The sequence below is a fragment of the Leuciscus leuciscus genome (genome assembly GCF_965113295.1).
Source record: "Leuciscus leuciscus genome assembly, chromosome: 22".
In the NCBI taxonomy this organism is placed as follows: Eukaryota; Metazoa; Chordata; class Actinopteri; order Cypriniformes; family Leuciscidae; genus Leuciscus; species Leuciscus leuciscus.
In genome coordinates, this window is record NC_138746.1 from 12927720 (window position 1) to 12944561 (window position 16842).

The following is a 16842-nucleotide window of genomic DNA, read 5'->3' on the forward strand; positions in this document are numbered from 1 at the left end:
ATAGGCAACACTCTGATGTAATCCATGCATTTCTCCATATATGCGCATTCACTACGGAAATGGCGATCGTCAACTTCATCTTTGCTTCATCTCAACTTCCCTGGCGCCACCCCTGGGTTTAAATTGGGCTCGGGCTCATAACATACAGTTAATGTGTCGGGCCGGGCCGACAAAGTCAATTCGCCTCATTCGGGCTTCGCGTCTACCGCGCCGCGCGACACGCATCGCGCCGCAGGACCTCTAGACGCGCGTAAACGCGTCTTTACATTGACTTAACATTGAAATCACTCACGCCAGACACTCAAGAGTGAGTGAGTAATCAAAAAACCTTTGCTTAGCCTCAGTTGAGTAAAACACCGTATGTGCAACCTCAGCACTAACTCTGCTTGTCATCATAGAAACAGATAATCAGATTGTGATGTTTATTCCCGCTTCAGTAATATGCTGCATATGCAGCGTAAAAAAAGACCTGCAACCGTCTCGCAAGTGTTGATAGGCTATTACTCGTGAGGTGTAACCAATCATATAGCGCCGTGGGCGGGACATTGAGCAAGTCTGCAGAGTGGTGGTTACAGAGAGGCTGCGGAGCCAGTCAAAGTAGCGCATTTTAAAATAAAAAGGATTTTAATCAAACCACGGATCCGTGATAAGTTTTGTGATCCGCCTCGCCACTAGTGTAGTAGCACTGATCACTTTGAGGGGGGGATAAATTTATCCCCACCGGGGATAAAAATAATTAAGCAGAGGCAGGGATACATTGACCAGAAAGGGGGAAATCCCACGCATCCCCCCCGGCAAATCGCACCCTGGATCTAGGCCTAATACATGGCCGTAGACAGGGCTTTATAATTAAAGAGGTCATAAATTTGAGGTTGTTATGGGGTTAAACATTTTTATTTCTCTGATATGTGCATTTCAAGACGTTTGAAGGCCAAAAAAAGGATAAGAAATAGATTTAAAACCTGCTCTCTCCTCATCTCCATCACTCCGTCTTTTTCTCTCAGTCTCCTGATCTTGCCCTGTCTCTTCCCCTCCTAAAGCTGAACTTTTTTAATTTACTGAAGGCTACAAATTGTATAATATTAATTCTCAACATGTACACATGCATTATTAATGACATAATTACACGTATATAGGCCTATTTTCAGCTCAAAATGGCGAAATTAGACAAAAGTTTATTAGTTTTCTAATTATTTTTGTCATTCGTTTAACATTTATGACCTAAAAAACTGTCAAATATAAAATGTTTAGTTTAGCTACTTACATCTTAACTCGCACTTGACCGTAAACTGAAGCGTCAGTCGTGCTGCTAAAATTCCATGTAAAATTCGCGCTCAGCAGCTTCTGTGAACATAAAGCCCGCCTACTTTGATTTGATTGGTCATCTCAAATATTCTGACACTGACGAGAAGTGAAAGACCAATGAGGCTCAGATGAACAAACACACACACACACACACACACACACACACGCCTCTGTTTCTGACCTGCGCTCTGCTTGGCGCTGCTGCCGACTGAAGATGAAGAACATTATTTAACCTTGTCAAAGACAAAAAAAAAAATATATATATTTTTAGAATAACAACATTTCTTACTCCAAGTTTTAGGGGTGCTGAGCTCCTTTTTAGGGGTGCTGAAGCACCCCTAAAAAGGGGCTAGCCTCGCCCATGTTGGAGCTAAACTCTGCAGGAGAGCGGACCTTGACAGCCAGAGTTGAGAACCCCTGCTGTAGCTCAATATGCAAAGTTATACGTGTAAACATTGGCCTCTAGCGGATGTTTTTGGTAAGTTCATATATTACCTGCAGACCGTGCACATTATACCTGCTGAGAATAAGTATTTAGTAGTGGCAGAGCTAGACATTCTCTGGTAGTGGTGAAACGATTCACTCGTTTTCTCGATGCTTCGATTACAAATCTTGACGATGATTTCAGTCAATAATCGGTTAAAAAAGCTAAGAGTCAAATGGATAACGATTCAAATAATTAAAATATATAAACATTAAATTATTGGAGACGTTGTGCGGCGTTTTTCGCGCCTTCACAGCTCTCACAATGTGCGGCTCTCTTTACCGCGTTTTCTCACTGGCTTGCGCGCGGTTTATCTGTTAATCATGCGCATGAAGCTTGTTCGTCTGTAGACACGTCACTCAGTGTTTATAAAATGTTCTGTATAAAGCGGTATAAAGAGAACAAAGAGGGCTTTTCTTACTGGGAAAGTGCATGGTATTCTAGGGTAGTCTATCCATGGAAGCATATGTTTAATACACATGGAACACCAATAACTAGGTCCTTCACAATATCTCTCTGACCCTGAAAGTCGCAGTGTAATTCGCACCCAGACTAACACATTAGGGGAAGCATTTAAATAATCCTTTGAATGCACTTAAAACCTTTTTTTTGCTTTTTTTTTTTTTTTTTGCTTTGATAATATGCTGAAAATTCCAGTCGCATAATTATTTAATACCTACTCCAGTAGCTATAGTATTTGCTAATTGGCTCATATAGTGTCACGTTAACAATCCCTGTTTCTCACAAAATCATATGAATGTTATTTATTTGGAATATGGTTATAATGAATAAACTTAAATATGACCCTTTAACTTTAAAATGAATCTATATTTTCTGTCAATTCGTTTTTGATTTTTAGCTCCTCTATGTTCTCAACAAGGGGGTCGACGTACCGCTAGGGGGCCTCAGCAAACTTCCCAGGGTTGGCTTAAAATGATTTAAAATAAGTTATATTAACATAATAGCCTACAACTTAATTAAAGCTCAGAAACTGAAGTAAAATATGTCTAACCTAGACTAGTATAGTTTGTTGTTGCAATTTAAATGAGGAAATAATTGTTTTATATAAATATGTTTTATTTAAAAGTATTATTATTCATTCAAATAGGGAATGCAAATGCACTTTTATTAAAATAGAATATGAGTTTTATTAAACGTCTGTGGCTCCACGGAACGCCCCTCTCTCTCTCTCTCTCCACCCACCCACCCCAGTGATATTGTGATGAGAGCGTGAGAGGCTCGACGCACGGGCGAGCGCGTGCGGTGACCGTCACTGAATTGTGCAGCGTGCAGCAGCCTTATCAATACGGAAACCTGGACTGCTTCCTTAGAAAGGTGAGTATTACACAACGCATACTACATCCTCCTTCATATCCACATTATTTGACCACCTCAGTGATATTTTACATCAAACTAAAACGTAAAGTTTACGTGTTTACTTCGTTTGGAGGCTATTATTTGGCTCAGGGTTTATTACAATAAACCGCATCGGCCATCCATTGCAGACAAATGTGCAGTGCAGAAGTGCGGCAAAGCGTGTTAGTGTTTAGTTACTTCAGCACTATTGATATTATTATATAGCCTAGTGTTACATTTATGGCTATATTGTAAAGGGTGAAACTATAAATTTCATTCTTATTGAAGAGCTGAGGCGTTTATAAGATGAGATGAAGGAGACGGGATGGAGATAATTTGTATTCCGCAGGAAAAGAGCCCTACTGACTTCGACTACACTTGACATCCAAATAAGGAATAGGATTGACTGGATATGCGGAGGGAGCAGGACAGTGAAACGAGACTTCACGAGTTCAATCCACTGCATTGTAGATGGCTTGAAAAATTAAACGGGACACATAAGACAGTTTATCCAGATTTTAGTGCCAGAGTGCAATGATATAACAGCTTGTATTTACGATGATGAATGTTAGGATGAGTTCTAATCTAATGCAGTGCGATTTATGCGGCAGGCCTATAAACTATGCAAAAGTGCCTTTTGTATATTTAAGTCTTCAAGTATATCAAAATAATATTTAATGCAATTTCTAAAGACTTTAGAACATCGTTAGGTAGCTTACTGCTTTAACTTTTTTTTACTCAGGTAAGTTAGGACATGTCAGCAAGAGTATAGTGATTTTATATGCTGATGATTGTATAGCAAATGTGTTTGCTGCAGTTTAAATAATACAATGATGCATTTCAATTTTTATTTGATGAAAAGTGGCTAAAGGCAAAGTGGCTTGGCAAACCATGCATGTTATATCAGCCTAAGATGTTTTTTGGAACTTGTCTAAGGTGGACTACCACCTCTTAACTGGCTTTATCAAGGTCTACCAGGTCAACCTCGATCTCACCAGCTGATAGTCATCATCTCTGGACCATAAATGACAAGGGCTGTGTTTCTCAAAAAAGCATTGTAAGCCTAAGTAGATCGTAGAACCATGGTACCAATGATATACTATCAACTTAGTTCACGATACTTTTAAGAAATGCCGGCCAGCATCGTCCAGCTTTAAAACAGACAGTTTTTCAGTAATATATTTTGTTAGTAATTGACCTTCCAAATAGCATTTTAAAGATCCCAGTAAAAATATAATGAAGGTGATTTCTATTCTTTATGCAGGCTTATGTTTAAGAAGAGCATTCTCAGTTCTCAGTTGTTCAATTGTGACATTTATTTGTCCCATATTTGCTTAACCCTAACTTGCCATAATAAACCGTGCACCATTACAGTAACCAACATTTTATATTCCCTGGAAGAGTTCTTAAGAAATTATATTATTTAAATTGAAGATTTAAGCATTCTTAAAATTATGTTATTCCGTTATTAGTTAACCCAGTTAAATATGTGGATTTATAGGAATCTCAAATCAATTTATGAATTTCTATTTAGTTCTAGTGCAAACTTTGTTTGGTGTATGAGTTGTCTTGTGGCCTTTGGAGGGCTATCCAGGTGCATAATCTTAAACTTTTAAACTTAATTACTTTTTAAAACTATAGTTTATTGGCATTAGAGACTAAAGTGATAGGCTGCTAAAATGTCAACATAGTATTGATAAATGTTAAATAAATAACCAGCAGGTTTTACTGCAATTGTTAACACAAGCCAAAATGTGATAACTATAAGTCTATAAGTTCTTATTGTTATATTGTAGCTGTAATCCGATTGAAGTCTCACTCCTTAAATCTCACACCCTGTGAAAAAGTTGTATCTGTGTTTTCAGCTCAGCACGTTTGCCATACATATACATGATGTTATCATTGTATTCTGGCACAGGAGGTATATAGTATTTCAGCGAAGAGGAAGTGAACAGCATTAAAATCTTAAGTAGGTGAGAGACTGCAACATTTGGGTGAAGTTCCTGCCAGCATCTTTGGAAGCCGTCTCCTTACAAAGATAATGAATAATTTGTGTTGGGTGCTTAATATTTTATAAGCTTTGTGTAGAATCATGTTACTGTCTAGTGTGGTGAACAGGCACCTATAAGATTGGTGGTGAAACACTGTTTAAATTAGTTCTCATTTGAATTGACAAATGAATAGACAAACTATAACACTTTTGCCATGGCTGATCTTAAATAGCATCCTCAGGTTGTTACATTATACATATTTCAGAATAGATCTATAAGCCATGATACCTCAGGATTTCTTTTTAAGTAGCTCTGTAAGCACTGATAATGGCATAAAAGTTGTTGTTGTTTTTTGCACATTAGTCATGCCTTTTTGTAGCACTGCAATTATGCCCAGACATGCATTGACTGCTAATAACATGCCATTATTACATTTCTCCTAGTGTCATTTGCCGCCACTTCACATTTCCCTGCTGTTTCAAGCACTTGATAACCAAAAATTAAGCCTTTATTTTTCTCATTGTATGCTTTTAAGGCACGTTCTTAATTTTTCATCTCTCAAATTGGATGCAAACAGCCAAGAGAGAGCGGGCAGGCGTATGACAGCCGATGGAATGAAGCACTGGGCTCTGGTAGTGGAGAGAGGAAGTGCTCTGAGGGGGATTAAAATCGCAGGCTTCCCATTCATTCACAGAGCCCCTGAGTCACCCACATCCATGGGATTGAGGGGATTATCATATTAATAGCATCCCCTGGTTTTTTTTTAACAAGTGGTTATAAGTACTTTGGCCATTAAAAAGTAATCTGTTATGTTGTCTTTGTCGGCGACACGGATGAAATTTAATGGTGTTGAAAATCCCAAGCAAAGTATGTAGATTTTTTTTATCTCTGTTATATTGTATTTTACAACTGGTAGTCATGTACATGTACAAATACAAATACTTCAATACATATTCATGTCCAGTGTCCAGATAAAGCTTTTGATTGAGTTTCCATTAACAACAGCATCTATTTTGCAATATAAAACAATTCGTCCAGCCCATAACTTGATTGGTTGAGCAGCATTTCAGAAGATACAGTCCAACAGCGCTGGGACTTTTCACTGTATTTTTCACTGTTCGCATTTCGCATATAGATACAGTCTTAATGGCATGGCAACACTTTATAATAGCTTTCATTAATAAATCATGGACAAACATTAAATAATGATTAACAGATAGCTAGAAATATGAGATAATTTGCTTGTTAATGTTTACTATTGAACTTATTAAACATTACATAATGATTAACAGATCATAATTTATTGTCATGTATATGATCATGCAAATTATTTTGACAGATGCTTAGCATTATCATTAAATGAATCAATAAATCATGAACAAACATAATGCTTAAATCATTAGTTAATATATATTCAAATAGCTATGAGATAATATGCTTGTTAATGTTTAAATATGTAAACTAATGTTTAAATGGTATTTTTAAGCACTTTACTCACTATTCATTTTAACATATTATTCATAAACTTTGTTTTATATACAGACTTCTACTATTTACACATAATTATTTGTTCATGTTTTTGTTGTACCCAATCTTAAGTTAAATTTGTAGATGTTCATAAACGTTTACAGAACGTGTATATATATATATATATATATTTATATAATTAATTATTATATTATTATATATATTATTAACTAATAATCTGTTAAGCATTATATGTTTATGAATGATTTATTAATGAAAGTTATTATTAATTGTTACCTCCTTTCAAGTTTAACAGGACATTTTTTATAAATCATGAAAATTAAATATTTATTTGGTAAAGTCAAGTAACCCTTTCTGCAAGTTACATTATGTACTAGGTGGTCACAAGTGACTAAATAGATTTCACTAAATAGATTTGATTTGTTCGAAAATTCTGAATAATTCATGAATGAAACATTGCGAGTGAATCATTGAATCATTCACTCAGCTGATTTGTTCAAAAACACTGATTCTTCCAAGAACGAAGCAACACTAGTTTGTTGCTTGATGCGGACGGTTAATAAACACAAAATACACAACAGTAGCTATGGCATTACTGTCTAAAATGTCTAAATATTAACATATTATTTATTTAATGTTGTATAAAAGCAATTTTACACTTGCAATTGTGCTGTTGGTGTGAATGTCTGCATGTTTGTGGTTATGATTGACAATGATTGAGGCATCTTCGACAGATTTCACATAACATCCATTCCCATCCAAATTGTTTCAATGTTTCGCCATGTTGCTTAGCAACCTTCATCTTACCCCATACTTCCCTTCTACCCCATTGACTGCAGTGTGGCTTTGAGTGGCACTTAAAGTGTGTGCGAGTCTGTGTGTTTTGTCAGCGCTACAAATTTCAAGGTCTGTGTGCACAAAGCAGCACGTTATTGCAAACAAGAAGTTGAACAGACCATCTCTGCTTCAGATTGTGTTATGCTGACAGATTTTTCTTTTCACCTCTTGCTGCTTTGACAGATTGTAGACCAGCTGGTTTGAGGTCAGTGTTGGGATGATGTTTGTCTGATGAGAGTTATTGTGACAGAATGTGACAATGATATGTCAGAGCTTAAACGCTATTTTAATTCATTTGCCATGTGTAACACATTGCTGGAACATGGTGGACCTTCAGATAATGTAATTATATTGTGTTTTTTAGATTGCTGTGAACTGTTCACCTTTCAATAGAGTGTGAAATCCAAGTGTGTGTGTGAATGTGCATGGCTTGGCTTGCTTTATAAAGGCCGTGCCTGGTGGCGTTGCTCAGCACTGAGATTTGGGGTCCTCCATCATTAGGGAAGCACTTGAAATGTCTGGATTATCATAGAGCTGTTTTTAGGTGTGGTTAAATAGTCTACATCACCCTGACAAAATTATCAGGCACCAGCCACATAACTGAGAGGTCTGAAACAGTTGCCTCTGTCTGCATTGCAAGTGGGGTGCCTAAATTCTCTGTTGGTTGGAAAAATATTGATAAGTGGTTGGCCAGTGAGATTTTCTTAGTGCTTAATATCTTCACTGTAGAAATATTTTTTTTTCTTTTTAGAAAAATGGATAATGTCCCGGCAGAAAATTACCAGTATTGTTGTTAATCTATACGGACATTTTCTTCAACCCTTAAGCACAACACAATGGAATATGTAAGCCAAAATATGGGTAAAACACCTGTGAAATATCAGTACAGAAAGTTCCTTAATATTAACATTGTACTTTTTAAACATAGGCTATTTTAACAAACTTGTCTTAGAGCATTTTGCATTGTACACTGTGAAAACAGTTTGTGCATAACATAAAGCAACTAATGTAGAGTTATGCTACTGTACATGCATTTAAGGGACAATGACACTTGCTGCTTTTTTGTCATGTTTATTATTTTAAACCCCCCCCCAAAACTACAATTGATCCTCTTCTATGATGACCATGGCAGCATCCGAAATCGTATAGTCGGTGAAATTAGTATGTGACAAAAGAAGCATGTCCAAATTCACAGTAGCGTACTCATAAAAGAGTTGGCAAAAAGTTCCCGGATGAACTAATACTACCGGTGAGATTCTTAAGTGTGCATATGATGAACACTTTACTATCCCATGAGGCCTCAGGAGAGGATTTGTGAATGACATTGAAGCGATGCAACTGATGTAGGTCATGATAATGAAAACATGGCAGATGTAGTACGTCGGGATTACATTCATACATTGTAAAAAAATTATATGATCATTAAGTTATGACAACATATGTTTTTACATTGCTTTAACTCATTAAAATAAGTCAAACAATATTCAACTTTTTAAAAAATAAGTTATACAAGATTCAACTCGTTTTATTTAGTCAGTTTCATGTAATTTAAGTTGAAATGAATTAAAATATCCAAGTTGATTGTACTTAATTTAAGGCAGCAACTTTTTTTTACCGTTGTACACACACTCATACTATATAGAACATACTTTCTAGCCACCGTGACGTAATTACTTATTCAAAATAAGTACTTTCTCATAAGAGTATGAGTATTTCGGACACAGCCAACATTTTTTACTTCTGAATTGAAATTTATGGGGGGGTTTTTCTGTGCATAAAGTAAAAAATGTCATGGTGATACAACTGTATAAAGCCTCATTAGATATAAGGATGCGCTTATATGTCATTGACCCTTAAATGTCACATCCTGAGCTGTTCACTTAGGCGCCAAAATTCAGTATCCCAAAGCTCAGTCTGGTCCATTTTTATTTTTATTACCTACAAAATAAATCCCTCATGCCTTATGAGCTTTGTAAGTCATTTGATATCAAAAGCCGCCCCATTACGCACTGCTTTGTATCCCAAGTGTGAAACTCATTATCATTTGCCCCATCTGTCCTTCTAGAACATCCATGCTGCGCACAAAGCTTTTTTTTTTTTTTCTGGCTTGTGCTGCGGTTGATGCTGTGCATGCGCCGTGTGCCCCTCCCTCTGTGGCCGCCTGTTGTCCTGGTCAGCCTGTGGGGGCCAGGCCAGGAGACTTTGACTCATTTATACACAGCTGTGCACTAGAACATCTTCCAGACATAATAGGCTTCTGTATTCCGTGACGTAATGGCAGATGTTTTTTTTAAGTGTCACTCTATTTTAGATGGCATGATCTCTGTTTTAACGGTATGTTTGTGATGATAGCTCTCAGTAGCCATGCTAATAGTGTGTTATGAGTGTTCGGGTCGGTAGTGGTACAGATATATTGAATTGGTAATAAAACCAGCTGATTTTGGTTGTAAAATTGGTAGTTTCTGCTGAGAAACAGTTTTGTTAATCAAGGAGATCTATTTAGTGTAAAAATTATACTGTAAAAAAATTACATAAAAATTATACTGATATATTATTACTCTTGTTAGCAATAAAATAGTTATTACTGTTATGATGTCACAGAATATGTGATATTATATTATTAGTTTTCAGTTGAGGTGCTGAAATAATTTAAATGAATGCAGTTTTAAATGAATCTACTTATTTACTAATTTACTTATTCTTTTACTTATAATTATTTATTTATAATCATTAACTAATTATTATTATTATTATTATTATTAAGTAAATTACCTGATGATGTTAATCTAAATGGTCTAGCTGCCAGAACACAATTTGCTGTCATTATAACAGATATCCATTTATGAATATGACTGAAGAACGTACTCGGTTACTAACGTAACCTCGGTTCTCTCTAGAAGAGGGACCGAGTACTGCGTAAGATATCTTACGCTGGGGAAAATCCTTTTTCCGCGAGATATTGAAGCCAAAAATTATCCTTAATTTTGTAATAATGCAAAACGCGTTGCAGCAGCAATGCAGACATAGGCGAGACAGCTCGCGCGCCTATTGGCTGCTCTGCGGCAACTGCAGCAGCCTATCGAGCGAGGCCTGGCGTGACGTCAGACCCAATCAGGGCACTTCGCGCCCGCTGCGTCACGTCCCGCCGAAATGGGCGTGGTCTAGGCCTATAAATATCGCTCGCAGGCAGCTATTATCTGGTTTTTCATCATCGAAGCAACCAGAGCGTGTGCATGCACGGCAAGATACGCAGTACTCGGTCCCTCTTCTAGAGAGAACCGAGGTTACGTTAGTAACCGAGTACGTTCTCTTACGAGAGGTCTCTCGTACTGCGTAAGATATCTTACGCTAGGGGACCCAGTGTAAAACGCCGTGCGTGCTGAGATCTGACACCAAAGACCCAAGGGCGAAAGCCCGGGGTACATATAGTGCACAATCACTCAGTGAACTCACAGAGAGTCCGGGAAGAAGGAGGGGTGCAGCCTCACTTTCCACATAAAGTAGCGTCGAAGGGACGCAAATTTCATCATACAGACAGGGCGGGGTACGGCCTGAACTGATGAAAAAAAAAAAAAAAAAAAAAAAAAAATGTGGGTCTTACACAGTTTGCCCAGCTTTAAACTGTCGAAAATTGAGCTGTGCTCAGTAAACGCAGCATTCTGAGCTGAACGCATCAGGTCAGATAATACTGGTAGTCTAGACCGACAGCAGCCTGGCCTGCAGGGCGGGAACCTCTAGGTTATAGAACCTTACAAATGTAGACGGGGAGGCCCAGCCTGCCGCCATACAAATATCTTGCAAGGCAATCCCACTCGACCAAGCCCACGAAGAGGCCATGCCTCTTGTGGAATGCGCTCTGACACCCAAAGGGCACTGCATGCCCTTGGAGGCGTATGCCAGCGCTATAGCATCAACTATCCATCTGGATAGGCTCTGTTTCGACGCGGCTAGTCCCTTAGAACGTCCGCTAAACGAAACAAAGAGCTGTTCCGTCTGTCTGAAAACAGACGAGCGAGACACATAAGCTCGTAATGCCCTGACTGGGCAAAGGAGGCTCGCGTCTCTTTCCTCATCAGGGACCGGTAGGGCTGACAGAGAGATAATCTGCGCCCTAAACGGTGTGTTGAGGGATTTTGGAACATAACCGTGCTTAGGTTTGAGTATAACTTTTGAGTCATTGGGCCCAAACTCCATGCACGCCGCGCTCACAGAGAGCGCGTGCAGATCCCCTATGCGCTTCACCGAAGCGAGAGCCAGCAAAAACACCGTTTTGAAAGACAGGTGTTTCAAATCGATTGACTGTAAAGGCTCAAATGGCGCACCTTTCATGGCTTCCAGAACCGTAGAAAGGTCCCATACGGGGACTGAGGGAGGTCTGGGAGGATTCAGTCTCCTAGCTCCTTTAAGGAAGCGGATGACTAAATCGTTCCTTCCTATTGACTGACCAAGCGTTGTTTCTGAGAACGCTGCTATAGCCGCCACATAAACTTTGAGCGTGGAGGGGGCCCTGCCCCCATCCAACAGCTCTTGTAGGAAGGAAAGCACCTCCGTCACATCACAATTTGTGGGTGACACACCACGGGCTGTGCACCAGCCCGAAAACACTGACCATTTCGAAGAATAGAGTCGTCTTGTAGACGGAGCTCTAGCCTGCGTGATCGTGTTTAATACTCCTTTAGGGAGTCCAACATGTACCCGTTGATGGCCCAGACATGAAGGGACCATAGATCCGGGTGAGGATGCCAGATCGAGCCGCGGGCCTGTGAGAGGAGATCTCTCCTCACTGGTACTGGCCACGGGGCAGTACTTGCTAACTGCATCACGGCTGGGAACCAAGGTTGGTTTTTCCAGAACGGTGCTACCAGCAGTACTGAGCATCCTTCTTCCCTGATCCGTTCTATCACCTGAGGCAGGAGAGAGACGGGGGGAAAAGCATAGAGCGGGCGGCGGGGCCACACATGGGCCAGCGCGCTCCTGCTCTTGGAGAAAAATTCTTGACAGTGAGCGTTTTCTTGAGACGCAAACAGGTCCACTTCCGCTCTGCCGAATTTCTTCCACAGCAGTTGGACTGTCTGTGGGTGTAGGGACCATTCGCCTGCCGGAACGTTGTTCCTGGACAGTCTGTCTGGTCCTATATTCATGATCCCTGGCACGTGCGCTGCTCTGAGCGAGCGCAGGTTGCACTGAGCCCATACCAGGAGGCGTTCTGCCAGCCTGTACAGTTTCTCGGATCTGATGCCGCCCTGGCGATTTATGTAGGATACCACAGACATGTTGTCCGAGCGGACCAAGACGTGGTGACCTTTTATTTGGGGACAAAAACGCGTCAGCGCGTTGTCTACTGCCAGCATTTCGAGGCAGTTTATGTGCAGGAGCTTCTCCCGTTCTGACCACTGGCCGAAGAACGGTCTGCCCTCGAGCAGCGCTCCCCATCCCGAGGTGGACGCGTCCGTGGACACCACTTTCACCCTCGAGGAAGTCCCCAGGCTTACACCTGATTGGTACCAGTCGTTCGCTTTCCAGGGTTTCAGCGCTGTAACGCATTTCTGATTGACCCTGAGGCGAAGCAAACCGGGTGCCCACGCTTTGCGTGGGACTCGCGCTTTCAGCCAAAACTGCAGCGGGCGCATGCGGAGCAGACCCAGCTGGAGTACTGACGATGCTGAGGCCATGAGACCTAGCATCTTCTGAAATCTTTTGAGCGGGACAGACGCGCCGCAGCGAAAAGAGTTCGCTGTGCGTCGAATGTCTACCGCGCGCCGTTGTGATAGTCGCGCTATCATGGATAGTGAGTCCAGTTCTGTGCCCAGGAAAGATATTTTCTGACTGGGTGACAGGGAGCTCTTCGCCCAATTGACACTCAGACCCAAATCCTCGAGGTGATCGAGTAAAATGGTCGTGTGTTCTATGAGCACTGCGCGAGATTGCGCTAGAATCAGCCAATCGTCCAAATAATTCAGCACTCGCATGCCTCTCATTCTGAGGGGTGCGAGCGCCGCGTCCATGCACTTCGTAAATGTACGGGGTGCTAGGGACAAACCGAACGGCAGGACTGTGTACTGATATGCCTGGCCCTCGAAGGCGAATCTCAAAAATCGCCTGTGACGTGACGCTATCTGTATTTGAAAATACGCGTCTTTCAGATCTATTGACACAAACCAATCTCCTTGGCGAATCTGCACAAGGATTTGCCTGGTCGTGAGCATCCTGAACTGTCGCTTCACAAGCACTTTGTTCAGTTGCCTTAGATCTAGTATGGGTCTGAGACCCCCGTCTTTTTTCGGTACCAGGAAGTATCTGCTGTATAGCCCTCCTTCGCTCTGATCTTGAGAGAGGGGTTCTATGGCCCCTTTTCTCAATAGTTTCGTCACTTCGGCTCGAAGTAGATGTGCTACTTCTGTTTTTACCATGGTCTCGACGCGCGCCACATAGCGGCGAGGGCGTCGGCGAAACTGCAGCGAATAGCCTCTTTTTATAATGTTCAGCACCCACTTCGAAACCCCGGGCAGCTTTGCCCATGCGTCTGCATGGATAGCTAGGGGTCGAATACGAAGCGCGCTCCGCTCGCTCAGCGATGGAGAAGCTTCTGTGTGCTGTAACACAAGCGTGTCGCTCGTGACATTTGAGGCATGGGGCGCGCTGATGACAGCGGGCAGATTGCCCGCGCTCGACTCCTCTACGGTGGTTAACCGCGAGGGGGAGGGCTGGGCGGTTCCCGTGGGAACTGTTATGTCTATGTGTGGATGTGGGCGCGGGACAGCGGGCACATTTATCACACCGAAAACATCGTTCGCTTGCGTGAAGCGAGTGCATGTTGGTTTCGTTTTTACAGAAACCGTGAGACATGCGTAACGTGGTGTTAGTGGGCACTGGGTAGTGGGCACATTCACCATGTTTGAAGCGCAACCGACCTGAGTCGGTTTTATGTGCGCGAGCCCTGTGTGACAGGCTGTGCTTATGTGTAGGGATGGGCACTGGGCAGTGGGCATTCTTACTACACACGAAACACCATCGGCCGTGGCCGGGACACCAGAAAATACGCTCTTTTGGGGATTTATCTGGGTAGCCGTGAAAACGGCATTTGTGTGCAGGCAAGCGGGTGACAGAACCGACTTGTTGGCTGCAGAAAACACTGGAACAGTCACATTTTCTGGAACTGGACGAGCGAATAGCTTTGGTGTGAGTCCGGCCGCAGCGGGACTGGAACACCGTCGTTTTCCTAGCTGTGCTAGGACGACTTCGGGGCCTCGGGCTTCACCGTAACCTTAGGTCGCGGGCCGCGTCCTGCGGGGCGGCGACCGGATGAGCGGGAGCGCGGTCTCGCGCTTCTGGCCTGGCGGCGCTGTGAAGTGGAGGCAGTGGACGGTGGCTGTGGCTGTGAGCTCTGAGCAGACGGTTTCGCACGGCCTGCTGCAGAGCTGGAGCGCTTCGGGAGGAAGTGCTTCATAGCCTGAGACGCTTTCTGTACCTCTGCGAATCTCTCCGCGAAATCTTTGACGGAGGATCCGAAGAGGCCTGCGGCGGAAAGCGGGGCGTCGAGGAACGCGGTGCGCTCAGACTCGGCCATTTCCGAGAGCGTCAGCCATAGATGTCTCTCAGACACGGTGAGAGAAGCCATAGTCCGTCCAATGGCTTGCGCTGCGGACTTAGTAGCACGAAGGGCGAGGTCCGTGGCACTCCTTAAGTCCGGCACGCAGATCGCGTCAGGTCCTTCCTCATCCAGCTTACGGAGGAGATCGGCCTGGAAGATCTGGAGCGTTGCCATGGTATGCAACGCTGACGCAGCTTGCCCGGCGGCGGAGAAAGCGCGGTGGAGCAAGCTCGACGTCGTGCGGCAAGCTTTAGAGGGTAGGGCCGGCTTAGCGCGCCGTCCAGCGGAGGGCGGGCATAAGTGGGCCGCTATCGCCTCTTCAACCGGCGGCAGCGAGAGGTATCCTTTGTTCTTGGCATCGTCAACGGCGGAGAATGCCAAAGAAACAGCAGGACGCACTCTAGCAGAATAGGGGGCGCTCCAGGACTTGGCGACTTCTTCGTGTAACTCAGGAAGAAAGGGCGCCGGTCTGGACACAGGTGAAGCGCGCTCCCCAGGCAGGAAAAATCCATCCAGCCGGTTGTGAGCGGGCTGCTCAGGCGAAGACCACTCGAGGCCGAGGCTCGCCGCGGCCTGTGCGAGTACTTGCATGAGTTCCGTCTCGATGGAAGCTCTTTTGCCTGACGAAGTGCGGGCAGGGGGCGCGGGGTCCTCAGAGCCCGCCCAATCCTCACTGCCTGACGCCAGGATAGAGCAGGAATCATCCTCTCCCAGCAGGGCTTCCTCATCCGCGATATCAACGGAAGCGGCGGCAGACGGCGGCCGCTGTCCGTCAGGAAGCGAAACAGAAGAAGCCGGGGAAGCAAGCGGGCGAACCGGCGAGCTTTGGCGGCTGAGGGAGGGTTCCGGGGCCCGCTGGGCACGGCGCTTTTTACGGCGCGACGCCGCGGCGGGCGGGGGAGCAGTCTCGGTGAAGACGGCTAGGCGAGTCCTCAGAGTCGCCATTGCCATCAGCTCGCAGTGAGGGCATCCGCCGTCAGCGAGCGCGAGAGCTGCATGTTCCTCACCCAGGCAGGAAACGCAGATCACGTGGCGGTCCCCGTCGCTGAGTGTGGCTCTGCACGAGCCGCAGGAAGGCATCTTTAAAAAGACGCTAGCTCTTTTAGAAATGTGTGTCGCAGCGGCGACACACACACACAGAAATACAGTGTAATAAAGAGAAGGATATAAGCGCCGGAAAGCGCAGCAGGAAGGCAGGAAGGCGGCGCGGCCAGCGACTTCAGTGACTCGTCCCGCTGAAGGTGCTCTCTCTCGACGGCGCGGCTCCTAATCCAGCTCCAGCGATGCGTGTGCTTCGCTTGAAGGATGAAAAATCAGATAATAGCTGCCTGCGAGCGATATTTATAGGCCTAGACCACGCCCATTTCGGCGGGACGTGACGCAGCGGGCGCGAAGTGCCCTGATTGGGTCTGACGTCACGCCAGGCCTCGCTCGATAGGCTGCTGCAGTTGCCGCAGAGCAGCCAATAGGCGCGCGAGCTGTCTCGCCTATGTCTGCATTGCTGCTGCAACGCGTTTTGCATTATTACAAAATTAAGGATAATTTTTGGCTTCAATATCTCGCGGAAAAAGGATTTTCCCCAGCGTAAGATATCTTACGCAGTACGAGAGACCTCTCGTAAGAGAACTAACCTTTCAAAAGGTCGGTAAGATTTTCTTTTTGAATGTTTGAGATGTTTTTGAAAAAAGTCTCTCATGTTCACCAAGACTGCATTTATTTGGTAAAAAATGCAGTAATAGAAATATTATAAAATATTATTAGAAATTTAAAATTATCTATTATTATTATCA

At 43.4% G+C, this 16842-nt stretch overlaps 1 protein-coding gene across 2 annotated transcripts in view; it reads left to right on the forward strand.

Moving 5' to 3' along the window:
- Nucleotides 1-3008: 3008 nt before the first annotated feature.
- Nucleotides 3009-16842, forward strand: part of sorbs1 (sorbin and SH3 domain containing 1) — a 58757-nt gene continuing 44923 nt past the window's right edge. For both annotated transcript variants that reach the window (XM_082153579.1, XM_082153581.1), the window contains exon 1: nucleotides 3009-3124. The gene's annotated coding sequence lies outside the window, so the exon portion shown is untranslated. The remainder of the gene's footprint in view (nucleotides 3125-16842) is intronic.